This window comes from Euphorbia lathyris, chromosome 3 (assembly GCF_963576675.1).
Source record: "Euphorbia lathyris chromosome 3, ddEupLath1.1, whole genome shotgun sequence".
NCBI classification, from domain to species: Eukaryota; Viridiplantae; Streptophyta; class Magnoliopsida; order Malpighiales; family Euphorbiaceae; genus Euphorbia; species Euphorbia lathyris.
Window position 1 is genome coordinate 37,410,664 of NC_088912.1, and position 17,935 is coordinate 37,428,598.

Sequence of the window (17,935 nt, forward strand, 5' to 3'; positions counted from 1 at the left end):
TCAAATGTGACAACAAAAGTGCAATTGATCTTTCCAAGAACCCAATTCAACACAGCCGAATGAAGCATGTCAGCATCAGACATCACTTCATTAGAGACCATGTACTCAAAGGTGAGATCAAGCTGACCTTTGTCCCAACGGACGAACAGCTGGCGGATATCTTCACGAAGCCACTGGCTCGTGAGCAGTTCAGCATACTGAGAGAAGCAATTGGTATGTTTAATCCTCTTCAGTAAATTCCTGTGCTAAATGAATATTGAATGCTGAGTGAATTACATGCTGAATGATTTATTGTTTGCTGAGTATCTCATTAAAACTGACTGAATATACAATACTGAGAAAACTTGCACACTGAGTAAATTAGTTTAGAACTTGAACTTAAAATCATCCTTAAATAATGCACTGACCACTCAGAATATCAAACGCTTGACATTCTAAATACTGAGTGATTAATCCGTTAGCATAAATTCCAAGCACGCGTATAACCTAGGATGACGTATTCGCCGTAATGTGTCATAAATGCCAGGATCCTTGTCGGTACATGATCCCAAGGCAAAACTGACACATGGATTTGGTTAAGATCCACACCGTTCAACTCGTCTATAAATTATGGGCATTTCCCCATCTTTTACTCTTTACGCTTAACAAATTCTTAAGGCTACGAAATTACCCAAATTTCTCTCTCTCAAATACCTCTATTCTCTCCATCTTAGAAGAATGACTAAGCTATCCTTCAACGTCTCCGGTGCCGGCCAAAATAAGTCCAGCTCCGATGAACCTTCACGAAACCCTTCCACCTCTAGCAAGGGTAAAACTGATCAAAACTCTGGAAAAGAGAAAGCTGTGAAGATACGGACCTACTCCAAAGTCTTCGAAAGTGTCCTCGAATGGAAAGTTGAGCCCTCCAGATGGGTTTCTGAGCACTTCGTCCAACATGAACAACCGTTTGCCGAAGGGATTGTAAAGAACGAATGGACTGGGTTGTTCTCTGTCAGAGATGAGACGTATCCTGACCTGGTAAGGGAGTTTTACCATAATCTCATTGTTGCCAGTGACTCCCCTGACTATCTAAGCACTAAAGTAAGAGGAAAGACGATCTTTGTTGAGCGATTTCCGCAAGTGCACGGTTTCGCTTGTAGTAATAAAAATATCGATCCCACAGGGATACGTTTTTTAACGAAAAACTTATTTTTTGAATCTGTTAATTTCGAACTTGTTAGATTTACTATTGAATGTAAATGAAAAGTGAAATTTGTCTAATTGAATTTAGGAAATTTGTTACTTGAAAATGCTGGAATAAGATTATGTATTAGAATATATCGATTGTTAGAAAGATCTTCTGATTTAAGGATGAATTTTACAAAACAGGAACATTTAGAACTTTTTAGAAAACAAATGAATGTATTCATTTGCATTAAGCAAAGAAAACAACTTAAACTTTGTATCAATTATGATGATGAAATAAATGACGGAACCTCTAATTAATTGGCTTTGAACGCAACAAAACCCTTTCGGGATAGTTGCCCTTACTCAAATTAAAACTCTTTCGAGATGATAATTTGCCTAACTGTTCAACAAAGTTTCCTTGTAATGATTTTGAATTCAACTGCGTATTAATGAAAACACCAGCCTCACTTATATTGGATTGGTTACCATAAGTGCTGCATAACGATTTGTCGAATAGAACAGACTTTATTAGATGAAATATAAATTGATACAAGTTTACAGAGAACATGGAGCATCGAGTTCTTCGAGGGCGTGCAAGTGAACGGCTTGATCGGTTCCTTTCCTTGGGTTTCCTTAGAGGTTGTCAGGCTCAGGGGCGAACACTCTACTCAATCTTCTCGCTGTAACTTCGTAATAGGGATTCGGTCGGCCACTACCATGATGCAAACTAAAACTGGAACAATGTCTAAACGCTACTGAGTTGTAATTAAACTATAAACAATATGTGTACCTCATCTTGTTTTGTACAGAATCTAATTTCTAACTCTCGAAATGTTTTACTTAGAACTTAGACATAAGTTCTACGCTCTGATTCTATATCTATATTATAACATTTCATATATATTTCTCTCAACATCAACTCTTTATTTATAGATGTTGAAGGGTTGTGTTTGAAGTGATGTATCCGTTGGTTAAGAGTCGGGTCCGTTATGAAAGGACGTCTTTATCCACTTGAACGAACGCATTTCTTGGATTTCAGCATGTGTTAAATTCTTTTGGCAAATTTTCTGCACTTACCGAGGATAGGAATCCTCGGCCGTGAATGACGTAGCATTAAGTTGAACGTTGGACGAAGGGGAGAAATGGCTAAACCACACGTGTCGCGGCCGCGGGTTGGAGATTCACTGTCGCGGCATGGTGAGTTTTCCGTTTCTTTGCTTTCGTTCGTGTCCTCGACTTGGTGCTTTCGATTTACGTCGTCTTTGACTCCTTTTGTAGGGTTTTTCTTCTGTTTTTGATCCTTTTTCGTTCCTATTTGGATTTTACCAAATATTTAGGTACCTTGCAAGAAAGAAAGATATTCGAGAGTAAAAGTAATCTAAACAGATATAAACAACATAAATTTGTAATAATAATGATGTAAATGTTAATGATATTTTAGGTATATTTTGGGCTTAACAATCTTCATCAACCCTCTGTACATAGGAAATCTCCTCCAACTTAAAACTGAGGGAGTAAGGCAGAGGAAGTCTGGAGATCAGGACAAGACCGACTACGTCCATACTTTCTGCAAACCTGAGGGTCACTCAGGCGAGATCTCAGCATCTTCAATCGGACAGCACCAAAAGATGGCTCACTACCTGCTGAGCTACTTCATTTACCCTAAGATAAACTGCACGACCTCAGCAACGAACTTTGAACAGTGCTTCATATGGCACATGCTGACGTACACCCCCATCAACATGCCGGTCTTCCTAGTTGCTGGGTTCCTACGCAGCACGGGTACAATGAGGTTGGGATCAATCATTACCAGGATCCTCATCGACCACAAGATTGACCTCGAAGGTGAGGAATCTTTCAGAGGAACCGAAATCACAGCTGCCTCGCTGAGGGCACTGAAATATGGGCAGCCTTTGAAGAAAGGAAAAGCTGCTGCTGCTGCTGGCCAAGCTGATCAGACTGAGGAGACTATAGTTGAGCCTAAGAAAGGGCGAAGAACTAAGGCCCCAGCTTCTCGCAAGAGAAAATCTGCTGAGACACCTAATGTTGTGTCTCTAGCAAAGAGGCCGAGGTCAGCTGGAAAGTCAGCTGAGAAGAGAAGCAGGCAAAATGAGCCTAACATTGAGGAAGCTACTGAGCTCCCTCAGAAGAAGCAGAAGTCTTCAACACTGGCCCCTCTCGACGTCATGCCGACGGATTTTATTGTACCGGGTGATTCTCACTTCACTCAATGCCAAGGTACTGATGCTGAGGGAACTGAGGTCCAGTTAGATGACCACTTCATCTCCCAAGTTGAGGAAGAACTTGATGGAGATAATATTGAGGAAGAAGAAGAAGATGATGAAACCAGCGGTCAGAATGACGCTGAGGAGTCTGAAGAATATGACAGCGAAATTGAAGCTGAGGACGCTAACCCTGGGTTAGCAGGTGGAGCTGTGCAGACTAACACTGAGTTGGCTGCGGGAGTTGAACAAGTTGAAGAGCAAGCTGACCAGATTCAGACTGAGCAAAAGGAACCTTCTCCTACTCACTCAAAAGAACCTGCTCATCATACCACTCCACCACGTAGAAGGCGAAAACTGGTTAAGGCCAGTGAGGTAATAGTCAGTGACCCTCATGTGCAACCACCATCCATTCCTGAACTTGTCCTCTCCAAGACAACAAAGGATCCTTCTACCGTCCAATTAAAATTTTTCAAACGGCCCTCAACTTCCTCTACTACAACGCCGTTGGAAAAACAAGCCTCTATTTCTTCTCAACAGGAACATGCCGAGCATAACACTTCAACCACTTCTACAAGTCAGGTTGAGCCAAGCACTGCCCATGCTGTTTCCTCAAGCATAATGCTGACTCCTCATCCCTCTGCCGTCAGCACAGACAGTGTTCGGGTTATGACTTCCATCAACAACCTCTCTGCTGATCAATCAAACTTACCTCCAACTCAAGTGCAGATTGAGCCAAGTCATCCAGTCACTGACCAGGGTACTCCTTTCACCCCACTTTCTTCTGGTCATACTGATGTACATCGGGATACCACTGAGTCCGGCAAAAAGCTCCTTGACTCAGTGCAAGCACTCATCCACGATCTTCAACATTCCGCTTCGCCTGCTGCTGGATCTTCAATTCCTGATGCAACTCAGCTCTCTCAAGTCACTCTCATCCACGATCTTCAACATTCCGCATGGTGAGTTTTCCGTTTCTTTGCTTTCGTTCATGTCCTCGACTTGGTGCTTTCGATTTACGTCATCTTTGACTCCTTTTGTAGGGTTTTTCTTCTGTTTTTGATCCTTTTTCGTTCCTATTTGGATTTTACCAAATATTTAGGTACCTTGCAAGAAAGAAAGATATTCGAGAGTAAAAGTAATCTAAACAGATATAAACAACATAAATTTGTAATAATAATGATGTAAATGTTAATGATATTTTAGGTATATTTTGGGCTTAAGAAATCTCCACACTTAATCTTTTGCTAGTCCCGAGCAAAATTTCACTGAATTTATTCCTTAACTAATCTCTTTATGAAAATAAAACGTATATTTTTGTGTTTACCTTTTAAATTAGTTAAGCCGAAAAGACTAACTTCGCATGGCAAATTTATACGCAAAATATCAAACTAACTTAGTATAAATACGATATATCATTCGTCTTGTATTTCAATGTTTAAATTGAAGTATTCGCGATGATGTAAGCACGCATGTTATTGAGTCTTTCATCTCAAGGCATTTCAAAGCACCAAATTTCCTTTCCCAAACTTGAATTATTATATATGAGTATTTAGTTTAATTTATTTGCTTAGTTACGCCCGTGATAAGGGTGGTCTCGACCGTAACTTTATATGCATTTGTTTGTGTTCGCTTAAGAGGTACCGACCATGCCATGGGTGGACGCAATCGTTACTTTAAACTTTAAACACGCTTAATTTTTATTATTTAAACGTTCCTTTCATACCTCGATTGTGATAAGGGTGGTCGCAACCGTGGCCAAAAGTACGCTTTACTTATTAATTTCTTCCCTTTCATACCTCGAATGTGATAAGGTTGGTCTCAATCGTGGCCAAAAGTTAAGAATACGATTTATTGATTATAACTTGTAAATTGGGAAAAAGAAAATTAGCACATTCATCCTATATTGACTTAAAATTCAACATGTATTATGGCTATAGTTTCCTTAAAAAACTTCAATTGGTGTTAATGTAAGACAAAATCAAAACCGAGCTAAAAATTATTAGTTCAATTTAATGCCTATAAACCTAATTGAATATTTAAAATAAGATTTATTGTATCATGGATTTCATGATATAAAATAGAGATTGAAAATAAAGAATTTATTACTTAAATACATTTACTCGAGACAATTTTTTACATAAAATCGTGTCGAAGATTTGTGAAAATTTTTGAAAAATATTACCCGTATAGAAATATTTATTTCTATCGATAATGATAACCTAAAAATAATCATAAAAGAATTTTAACTTATGATTAATTGATAAATGTAAAAATGATATTTCATAAAAAATGTTAAGTTTTTTCATTTGTTGCAATATATATATTTAAAAGTGTTGCAATATACGTTGCATTTTGTATTTTTGAAAACAAGTGAGTGTTGCATACATTCATTCATTCATTTGCATACATTCATTCATTCATTCGTATCTCCTCCCACACTTAAATTGGACCATGTCCTCATTGGTGCAAAATGGAGATAAAACATTAAAGATGAAACATACGAAAAATAAACAAAAGATATAGCAAAGAAAACATGCATCATTAAAATAAATTAAAATTGAAATTGTACGAAACATAAGAAATAAAAATGTACGAAACTGAAATTAAAACTATAAAAAAAATAAAAGATAAAACCTAAGCATGCGGCGGGGAATCCGGAGGTGTTGGTGAAGTTTCCACATTTCGGCGATGGAAAAACGAAAGCATCCGATGCCGAGTCGATCTATGCTCACGCCTCAAAGTATTGAGGTTGTCATTCATCACCATGTTGTTCTCCACCAAATCATCAATTCTCAAATTCATTTGTCGATTATTGGCAATGATTTGGTTCAAAATACGCCTCAAATCCACCGGATCATTATCTCGAGTTGCTTGGGCTTGTGGTGCATCTTCCGCTCCTTCCTCTGCACCTCCTTCCTCGCTACCTACATTATGAGAACTAGAAGCACCTCCACCCATAGTGCCACGAAGATGTGCAATATGGGTAGCATAAGAAATAAAAACGGGAGGAGCCGCAGAAACCAACAAATGAGCCCGCTCAAGAGCCGCAATGTCCAAAACCGGAACATATCCATGGTAGGTGGACATATCATAAGTTGCCAATTCATCCCGTGCTCCCAAAACAATAGCGGTGATTAAATTACCAAGAGGGACTTGAGTGGTGTGAGCCCTCGAAGCACGATACAAATTGTCAAAAATCATTCCAATGCTATCAACCCGTAAACCTTTGAACAAACAATCCCAAACAAACAAATCCCGGACTTGAATCTTTGAACTCTCAACACGACCAAAAAGTGAAAAACTCAAATACTTGTGAAAGAAGAACACACAATTGTCCTTAATCAACTTGCTTGAAGTGTTTTTAGAGTCGAAAGAGGTTTGATCGGAAAGAGTTTGCCAAAAAGTGTTATTGTCAAAATCCCGAGGCTTATCATAAAAATCACTAGTAGGGAAACCAAACATATTTCCCATAGCCTCATAATCTATGGTATAGGTAGTACCATTATTCCGAAAAGAAATTTCCGTTCTCTTTTTGTTCATCTTTAAAGTAACCAAAAACTCAACCACATACTCTTGAAGTTGGGGAAAACGCATAGAAGCAAAAGTTTCCCACCCCAAAGTCTCAATAAAAGCATCAATTTGAGTAGTGAAGTTCAACTTCCTTACCGAATCAAAATCAAGAAACTGCATGTCCACGAACTTACGATGAGCGTGTGAAAAATGCTTGAAACGTCCAACTTCTTCCTCGGAATGAATGTCGAAATAAGCCCCGTAACTAATACGAAGGCGATTAGCCTCAGTGACAGCCGGCTTGTGTCCAACACGCTTTGCTCTAGGCATGGTTATGGTGTTTAGGGTTTAGAGAAAAAGATGAAAAGAGAGAAAAGCTTGAGGTTGAAGATGAAGTAGAAGTTGTATGGAGACTTGAAGTTGAAAGGGTTAGGTGATTGAAAAGGGTAATGATGAAATTGGGAAGAGTAAAAGTAAGATATTGGGAAGAGGTTAGAGTAGGGGATTGGTTAAAATTGGAGGTGATGTAAGGTTTGTGTAAGTAATAGGTATATATAGGGTTGAATAGGAAGATTAATAGGTAGAGTAGGAATAGGAAGAGTAATTGGTATAGTTGGAATAGGAAGAGGTTGAAAAAAAATAGGCCAAAATCCGGACTTAGGTGTGCATGAACGTCGCGTGTCGCGACCGAGGACGGTCATCCGCGACCGCGAATCGCGTTGTGCAGCGAATTTTTTCCTGAATTTTAGAGGGATTTTGCTGAAGTTACCGAGGACGCGCATCCACGGCCGCGAATCGCGTGTTTCAGCAAAAAAAATTTTCTTAATTTTTGGGGGAATTTTGCTGAAGTTACCGAGAATTTAGTCATTCTCGGCCGCGGATCACCTCGTGGCTACCCAAAATCGGCATATTAACTCCATTTCGTGCAATTTCTTGATAAATTCTATCCTGAACTCCTTGAAAATGTTATCTGTACTTAAAAACATAAATGTAAAACATTAAATGATAAGGAAAACCAAAGGTTTATCCTTATTAATGGGAAAAATAAATGAAAATGCTTTAATTATGAATGTTAAATTAAAAATAGGAAAGGTTTGGAACTAAAATTAATTTAAGCATTTATGATCATTTATTAATGTAAGTTAGATAAATCTTTATTTAAGGAATTTGAACTTAGTTATTAACATTTAATTAGTAATGAATGTTTTAAAGTTGTATTTAATAGATTCATAAGTGTAGAATAATGAGTTTTAATGTGAGTGTAACCATATAATCAAAAACAAGATAGAATGCAAAAGAGAAAGTTTTATTAAAATAAAAATATGTACAATATATTTTACAAGAAAAATAAACAAAGTTATGCTAGAAATTCGTCCCTTTCAATCGGGATTTTCTTAGCCCTTTAGCGGTCTATTTTCATCTGCACGAAGGCTTGACGTTCTGGTGCAGAAAGAAAATTTGGGCCTGATCGAAAAACTCGTTTCACTAGACCTTCATATTCTAAAAATTCATAGTCTAGTGTCGGGAAAGATTCAGCATTACTCCAAGGAACAGAAATACTTCCCTTGGTCCCTAGTATTATTCCACAGATAATATTCCCGAACCCAACCTTCTTAGCCTTGGATCTAGATGCGGCAACAAGACCCTCCATCAGAATCTTTGAAGAATCAACCACGTTGCCTTGAAATATATCTCCAAGTACATAAAGATTAGATTCTTGGACGACACTACTGAACGTGCGACCGAACAGACTGTGACTCAGAAATTTATGCAAATACAGCATAGAGTTGGAATAAAAAGACTTATTATAGGCAAGCTTAGGGTTGAAAGGCCAGATGCCGGTGAGCATTCGCCAAATATCAGTGGATGTCATGTCTCTTCCATGATGACGTTTGGTGGTACCCTTCAAGGGAAAACCAAACCAAGCATGTAATTCAGGATATCCAAAAGTGAAAGTTTTGCCATCCCGACGAAAACTAAGACGCACCCGACGCTTGTTAACAAAACGAACCGTACAGAAGAACTCTAATATCCAGTCTCCAATTATAGGAAACTTCATATCAACAAACCTGGTCCATCCTAAACGTTCCATGTAGCGACTCATATCATCTTTAATTCCCAACTGATCGTTAAGAAAGTCATCCATGTATAGCATTCCTACAAAGAATGTGTATCGAAGCCTCAAGAAGCGCCTTCCCTCATCATGATTGAAAATAGGAAAGTTACATCCATAACGCTCTGATATATCTGTATTTTTATTGCGTGAAGCAACAACTTTCTTAGGATGAGTGTTTGTGGAAGTCATGGTGTTTGGAATGAGGAAGGAAGAAAGGTTCTGAACTTAATTTCTGTGTAGAGGAAATTGGAAGAAAATCAGAGAATTGTTCTGATAGAGATGAAAAAGAATGTGACAGAAAAACTGAACCTCTAGAACCTATTTATAAAATCCTAGGATGAAAAGAGGTATTGTTTTGAAGTGAAAAGGCGTGAAATCAGACCTCTTAAAAATGAAGAAACTCAATTTTTCGTTTCTGAAGAGTTGTGTCTGCTGGAGATGAAGAACACAGGTCTGATTTCTGCAGAAATTCAGCGTGTCGCGACCGAGGATTCTGACCCGCGGTCGCGACACGCTGATTTCCTTACGGAAATCAGGCGTCAAAAACCCCTAATCTCTGATCCTCAACCGAGAATCCCTATCCTCGGTAAGTTCAGAAATTTTTCCTGCCTAATTGAAATCTATTGAAGTCAGAATTCTCAACTGAGAATCCCAAATCCTCTGTAAGTCCAGAAATTTCCTAGCTAACTAGAAATACCCAAATTCTCAACTGAGAATTCTAAATTCTCTATAAGTTCAGAAAATTTCTTACCTTCTTAAGAATTCTAAATATATGAATTCTCAACTGAGAATTTCAAATTCTCAACTGAGAATCACAAAATTTCTTTTAATTCACATTAAATTCCTAAAATTTAATTAAAATCATGACTTGAATATATTTTTTATATATCTAAATTTCTAACATAAAATGATATAATCAAAAACAAAAATAAAAATAAAAATAAAAATAAATAAATAAATAAATAACTAATGTGTAGAAAAACAAAATGATTTATATGTCAGGAAATCTTGTTACGAAATTAGTTCCTATTTCGGAAATATTTTCGTAATAAATTTTACATCGATTACCATTAACTTTGAAACGATTACCGTTGGTTTCCTCAAGTTCTAAAGAACCATAGTCGAATGTTTTGACGACTAAATACGGTCCGGTCCATCTGGACTTAAGTTTTCCTGGAAATATACGAAGCCGTGAATTAAATAACAGCACCTTATCTCCAACATTAAAGTGTTTGACTTTGATCTTGGCATCGTGCCATTTTTTCACTTTTTCTTTATAAATCCTCGCATTTTCATACGATAGATGACGTAACTCATCTAATTCATTTAAATTGAGCAAACGTTTCCTTCCTGCTTGTTGTAAATCAAAATTAAGTTTTCTAATAGCCCAATAGGCTTTGTGTTCTAATTCTACTGGTAAATGACATGCTTTTCCATACACCAAACGATATGGAGTCATTCCTATTGGTGACTTAAATGCAGTACGGTATGCCCATAGCGCATTATTGAGTTTTTGTGACCAATCTTTTCTTGATGACGAAACAGTTTTCTCTAGAATCCATTTGAGTTCTCTATTTGAGATCTCCGCCTGACCATTCGACTGAGGATGGTATGGCGTTGACACGCGGTGGCGCACTCCATACCTTTTCATAAGCATATCAAAATTTCGATTTATGAAATGGGTACCGCCATCGCTAACAACGAATCTAGGACAACCAAATCTACAAAATATATCGTCAAGAAAATTAACAACTACTTTAGAATCATTCGTAGGGGTTGCAATTGCTTCAACCCACTTCGAAACATAATCAACGGCTACTAATATGTAGGTTTTACCATTGGAAGGCGGAAAGGGTCCCATGAAATCAATTCCCCACATGTCGAAGATTTCAACTTCCAATATGTTTTTGAGGGGCATCTCATCTTTCCTTCCTAAATTTCCCGTTCTTTGGCATTTATCACAACGAGTAATAAATGAACCAACGTCCTTAAACATCGTAGGCCAAAAGAAACCACATTCCAATATTTTAGCTACCGTTTTATTAACTCCATTATGTCCTCCATATGAGCTGGAATGACATTCCGTTATTATAGATTCATATTCATTTTCTCCAACACATCTCCTAATTATCCCGTCACCACATGATTTGAATAGAAAGGGATCTTCCCAAAAATACTGTTTAATATCGAAGAAAAATTTCCTCCTTTGTTGGGAAGATAATCCTTCCGGAACAATATCGGTTGCAAGATAATTAGCAAAATCTGCATACCATGGTGACATGATATTTTCTACTTGATAGAGATGTTCATCGGGGAAATCATCTCGTATACCGACAGTTTCACCTATAGGACCGTTTTCATCTTCTAGTCTTGATAGATGATCGGCGACAAGGTTTTCTACTCCCTTTTTGTCTTTAATTTTTATATCAAATTCTTGTAACAACAAAACCCATCTAATCAGACGCGGTTTTGCATCTTTCTTAGCAAATAGATAACGTAAAGCTGCGTGATCTGTATAGATAATAACTTTAGATCCTAGCAAATATGACCTAAACTTATCACATGCAAATACTACGGCTAACATCTCTTTTTCTGTTGTTGTGTAATTTAACTGTGCACCGGACAATGTGTGACTTGCATAATATATAACATGTAATCTTTTATCCTTTCTTTGACCTAAAACACATCCTACAGCTAGGTCACTTGCATCACACATGATTTCAAAAGGCAAATCCCAATCGGGTTTAGCAATTATGGGTGCACTGACTAAGGCTGTTTTCAATGTTTCGAAAGCTTTAATACAATCTTCATTAAAATCGAAGGTTGAATCCTTCATAAGCAAATTAGTAAGTGGTTTGGAAATCACAGAAAAGTTTTTTTATAAATCGTCTGTAAAAACCTGCATGTCCTAGAAATGATCTTACTCCCTTCACAGTTGTTGGTGGGGGTAATTTTTCTATTACTGAAGTTTTTGCTCTATCCACTTCTAATCCTTTTTCAGATATTTTATGACCTAAAACAATTCCTTCGTCAACCATGAAATGACATTTTTCCCAATTTAATACTAAATTCGTTTCTTCGCATCTAGAAAGAACTTTATCTAAGTTTTTTTAAACATGCATCAAAAGAATCTCCATAAACTGAAAAATCATCCATAAATACTTCCATGATATCTTCGATGAAATCATTAAAAATTGCAGTCATACAACGTTGAAAAGTTGCTGGTGCATTACATAGACCCAAAGGCATTCTCCTATATGCAAATGTTCCATAAGGACATGTGAAGGTTGTTTTATCTTGGTCATCCGGGTAAATATATATTTGAAAGAATCCGGAATAGCCATCAAGAAAACAATAAAATGCATGACCGGCTATCCTTTCGATCATTTGATCGATGAAAGGTAAAGCAAAATGATCTTTCCTAGTTGCCTTATTTAGGTTCCTATAATCTATACAAACCCTCCAACCAGTGGTGGTTCGCGTAGGTATTACTTCACCTTCATCATTCCTTACTACAGTTATGCCTCCCTTTTTGGGTACACAATGGATTGGACTAACCCATTCACTATCCGAAATAGGATAAATGATTCCATTGTCTAAAAGTTTAGTAATCTCATTTTTGACTACTTCTTTCATGTTCGGATTTAAACGTCTTTGTCTATCCGCTTTAGGTGGCTTGTCTTCTTCTAAGTGAATCCTATGCATTACAATACTAGGATTAATTCCTTTTAAATCTGAAATTTGCCATCCCATACTTCCTATTCTATTTCTAACAACTTCTTTCAATTTTTCTTCTTGATATTCTGTTAATTTGTTAGAGATGATTATAGGTAGAGTATCACTTCCACCTAGGAAAGTGTATCTCAGATGGTTTGGTAGTTCTTTAAGTTCTAATTTAGGTGGAACTACTACTGAAGGCGGAACTGGTCCATCTTCTCGAATCAAAGGCTCTGGGTCCTTATCTTCTAATTCTTCACCCATTATAGGTTCTATTATTTCTTCTCTTTGAACAATGTCATTAACACATTCTTCAACTATATCAAGCTTCATACAAGCGAAATCCTCCATAGGATATTTCATCGCTTGATTCATATCGAACTCGATCTTATCGTCACCTATTCTTAAAACTACTTTTCCTTCCGACACATCAACTAGAGCACGTCCCGTGTTCATGAATGGTCTACCAAAGATTAGCGGACAATTAGCATCATAAGCAAAATCTAAGATAACAAAATCAGTAGGAAAAATAAACTTGTCAACTTTCACCAAAACGTCTTCAATTATACCATATGGTCTTTTAGTGGATTGATCCGCTAATTGCAAAACCATATTGGTACGTTTGATGTCTTCTTCTAAACCTAATTTTTCAAAAATAGACAATGGCATCAAGTTTATACTAGCTCCTAAATCGCAAAGACAACTTGGGAATTCCATATTTCCCAATGTACACGGAATGGTAAAGCATCCGGGATCTTTGAGTTTAGTAGGTAATTTGCTTGATACTATCGAACTACAATCTTCAGTAAGTGAAATGGATGAAATTCCTTCCCAACTAATCTTTTTTGAAATTAAATCTTTCAAGAATTTTCCATAGTTAGGAATTTGCGTAATTGCATCCATGAATGTTAAATTTATATGCAAATTCTTAAGTTTATCTAAAAATGATAAAAGTTGTTTATCATGGTCCTTATTTCGGACCCTGTGTGGAAAAGGTGGTTTTGGTACAAAGGGTTTCGTACTAGAGTCAATTGGTGTATCTTTTTGTTTTAACGTATCTTCTTTGGATTTTGGTAAATCATTTCCAGGTAAAGTTGAATTTCCGGGCATTTCCGGACCTAAGTAGTTTTTCCCTGAACGAAGAGTGATAGCCTTAACATGCTCTTTCGGATTTTCTTCCGTTTGGCTGGGAAGACTTCCCTCTTTGCGGGATGGAATTGATTTAGCAAGCTGTCCAATTTGAACCTCCAAATTATGGATGCTAGATGATTGGTTTTTGATAAGCTGATCGAATTTACTTTCGATCTGTTTAAAACCATCGTCTTGATTACTTACCTTTCCATTCATAGCATCTATAAATTTGTCGATTTTTGAAGATAAAGTGCTAATCGTATCTCTTGTTTGATTTTGATAGTTATTTACACGATATTGATTAGCATTTGAATTATTATTATTATTACCATCTTTCCAGTTAAAGTTAGGGTGATTTCTCCACCCAGGATTATTTACCTGTTCTATCTCATTCATACCTTCGTAATCAATGTCTCTCTGGATTGGATCATTAGGATCGCACGGTGCCATAAACTTATCAATTTTGTGCGATAAAGCAGAAAATTGGGCTTGTAACATTGCTACAGGATCAAGATTCATTATACCTTTAACCGATGATGTACCTGAGGATGATGGTTTCGCCGTTGGTATATGTCCACGCTCTGCGGGCCACATACTGCTGTTGATTGCCATTTCCTCCAAAAGTTCTCTTGCTTGGGCGGACGTCTTCTTCATAAATAACCCTCCAGAAGTAGCATCTAATGAACCTCTAGTCGTAGGATTTAATCCATTATAGAATGTCTGCATTAAAAGTGCATCTGGCAGTTGGTGGTGTTGGCATAAACGTTGAAGTTCTTTAAAACGTTCCCAAGCTTCATAAAGAGTTTCATTATCATTTTGGGTAAAAGATGTCAATTCTTTGATGACTCTTACGGTTTTTGCTAAGGGAAAATATTTTGATAAAAATGCTTGGGCTAATTGGTCCCAAGTTTCAAATGTTGCAGCAGGCATAGAAGTTAACCAAATTTTTGCCTTATCCTTCAAAGTGAAAGGAAAGAGGCGAAGTTTGATTGCTTCGGCTGTTACATCAGTAATTTTAAAAGTATCACAAATTTCTAAGAAATTTGTCAAATGTGCATTAGGGTTTTCGTTAGGTAGTCCATAAAACGTTACGTTGTTTTGCAACATATTAAGCAAAGCAGGCTTAATTTCAAATTGATTTGCGTTTATACGGGGTCTAACTACACTATTAGTTACACCGGCCATTCCTGGCCTAGCATAATCCATAAGTGTCGGTGGATCGGCCATATTTTCTGGCTGGTCTACTTTGGTTTTCAAGGGTGTTTTGTCTTTGTTTTTGTTGTTTCTCTTGTTTTTCTTAAGTGTTCTTTCAATTTCTGGGTCAAAAGGGTCTGGTGGCGTGCCCGAATTTCGCGAACTGCGCATGAACTTGAAATTGTTACACGAGCCAAACTACCTTCAAAACAAAATTGAAAACAAATATGTTATATAAACTGAAAATAAATAAAATATAAAAGTTGTATAAAAATAATGTATAAACCTAGATTCGAAAACAAAATACGAGAAATAAAAATTTTGTCAAAAATTTTGGCGTCTCCTCGGCAACGGCGCCAAAAACTTGTTGAGCGATTTCCGCAAGTGCACGGTTTCGCTTGTAGTAATAAAAATATCGATCCCACAGGGATACGTTTTTTAACGAAAAACTTATTTTTTGAATCTGTTAATTTCGAACTTGTTAGATTTACTATTGAATGTAAATGAAAAGTGAAATTTGTCTAATTGAATTTAGGAAATTTGTTACTTGAAAATGCTGGAATAAGATTATGTATTAGAATATATCGATTGTTAGAAAGATCTTCTGATTTAAGGATGAATTTTACAAAACAGGAACATTTAGAACTTTTTAGAAAACAAATGAATGTATTCATTTGCATTAAGCAAAGAAAACAACTTAAACTTTGTATCAATTATGATGATGAAATAAATGACGGAACCTCTAATTAATTGGCTTTGAACGCAACAAAACCCTTTCGGGATAGTTGCCCTTACTCAAATTAAAACTCTTTCGAGATGATAATTTGCCTAAGTGTTCAACAAAGTTTCCTTGTAATGATTTTGAATTCAACTGCGTATTAATGAAAACACCATCCTCACTTATATTGGATTGGTTACCATAAGTGCTGCATAACGATTTGTCGAATAGAACGGACTTTATTAGATGAAATATAAATTGATACAAGTTTACAGAGAACATGGAGCATCGAGTTCTTCGAGGGCGTGCAAGTGAACGGCTTGATCGGTTCCTTTCCTTGGGTTTCCTTAGAGGTTGTCAGGCTCAGGGGCGAACACTCTACTCAATCTTCTCGCTGTAACTTCGTAATAGGGATTCGGTCGGCCACTACCATGATGCAAACTAAAACTGGAACAATGTCTAAACGCTACTGAGTTGTAATTAAACTATAAACAATATGTGTACCTTATCTTGTTTTGTACAGAATCTAATTTCTAACTCTCAAAATGTTTTACTTAGAACTTAGACATAAGTTCTATGCTCTGATTCTATATCTATATTATAACATTTCATATATATTTCTCTCAACATCAACTCTTTATTTATAGATGTTGAAGGGTTGTGTTTGAAGTGATGTATCCGTTGGTTAAGAGTCGTGTCCGTTGTGAAAGGACGTCTTTATCCACTTGAACGAACGCGTTTCTTGGATTTCAGCATGTGTTAAATGCTTTTGGCAAATTTTCTGCACTTACCGAGGATAGGAATCCTCGGCCGTGAATGACGTAGCATTAAGTTGAACGTTGGACGAAGGGGAGAAATGGCTAAACCACGCGTGTCGCGGCCGCGGGTTGGAGATTCACTGTCGCGGCATGGTGAGTTTTCCGTTTCTTTTCTTTCGTTCGTGTCCTCGACTTGGTGCTTTCGATTTACGTCGTCTTTGACTCCTTTTGTAGGGGTTTTCTTCTGTTTTTGATCCTTTTTCGTTCCTATTTGGATTTTACCAAATATTTAGGTACCTTGCAAGAAAGAAAGATATTCGAGAGTAAAAGTAATCTAAACAGATATAAACAACATAAATTTGTAATAATAATGATGTAAATGTTAATGATATTTTAGGTATATTTTGGGCTTAACAATCTTCATCAACCCTCTGTACATAGGAAATCTCCTCCAACTTAAAACTGAGGGAGTAAGGCTGAGGAAGTCTGGAGATCAGGACAAGACCGACTACGTCCATACTTTCTGCAAACCTGAGGGTCACTCAGGCGAGATCTCAGCATCTTCAATGGGACAGCACCAAAAGATGGCTCACTACCTGCTGAGCTACTTCATTTACCCTAAGATAAACTGCACGACCTCAGCAACGAACTTTGAACAGTGCTTCATATGGCACATGCTGACGTACACCCCCATCAACATGCCGGTCTTCCTAGTTGCTGGGTTCCTACGCAGCACGGGTACAATGAGGTTGGGATCAATCATTACCAGGATCCTCATCGACCACAAGATTGACCTCGAAGGTGAGGAATCTTTCAGAGGAACCGAAATCACAGCTGCCTCGCTGAGGGCACTGAAATATGGGCAGCCTTTGAAGAAAGGAAAACCTGCTGCTGCTGCTGGCCAAGCTGATCAGACTGAGGAGACTATAGCTGAGCCTAAGAAAGGGCGAAGAACTAAGGCCCCAGGTTCTCGCAAGAGAAAATCTGCTGAGACACCTAATGTTGTGTCTCCAGCAAAGAGGCAGAGGTCAGCTGGAAAGTCAGTTAAGAAGAGAAGCAGGCAAAATGAGCCTAACACTGAGGAAGCTGCTGAGCTCCCTCAGAAGAAGCAGAAGTCTTCAACACTGGCCCCTCTCGACGTCATGCCGACGGATTTTATTGTACCGGGTGATTCTCACTTCACTCAATGCCAAGGTACTGATGCTGAGGGAACTGAGGTCCAGTTAGATAACCACTTCATCTCCCAAGTTGAGGAAGAACTTGATGGAGATAATATTGAGGAAGAAGAAGAAGATGATGAAACCAGCGGTCAGAATGACGCTGAGGAGTCTGAAGAATATGACAGCGAAATTGAAGCTGAGGACGCTAACCCTGGGTTAGCAGGTGGAGCTGTGCAGAA

At 37.5% G+C, this 17,935-nt stretch overlaps 1 non-coding gene across 1 annotated transcript; it reads left to right on the forward strand.

Annotated features, from left to right (window-relative positions):
• The first annotated feature begins 14,608 nt into the window (after window positions 1-14,608).
• On the forward strand, window positions 14,609-14,715 carry LOC136225239 (small nucleolar RNA R71). The gene has a single exon (XR_010686965.1). It is a non-coding gene; the product is annotated as a small nucleolar RNA R71 (small nucleolar RNA).
• Window positions 14,716-17,935: the final 3,220 nt, after the last annotated feature.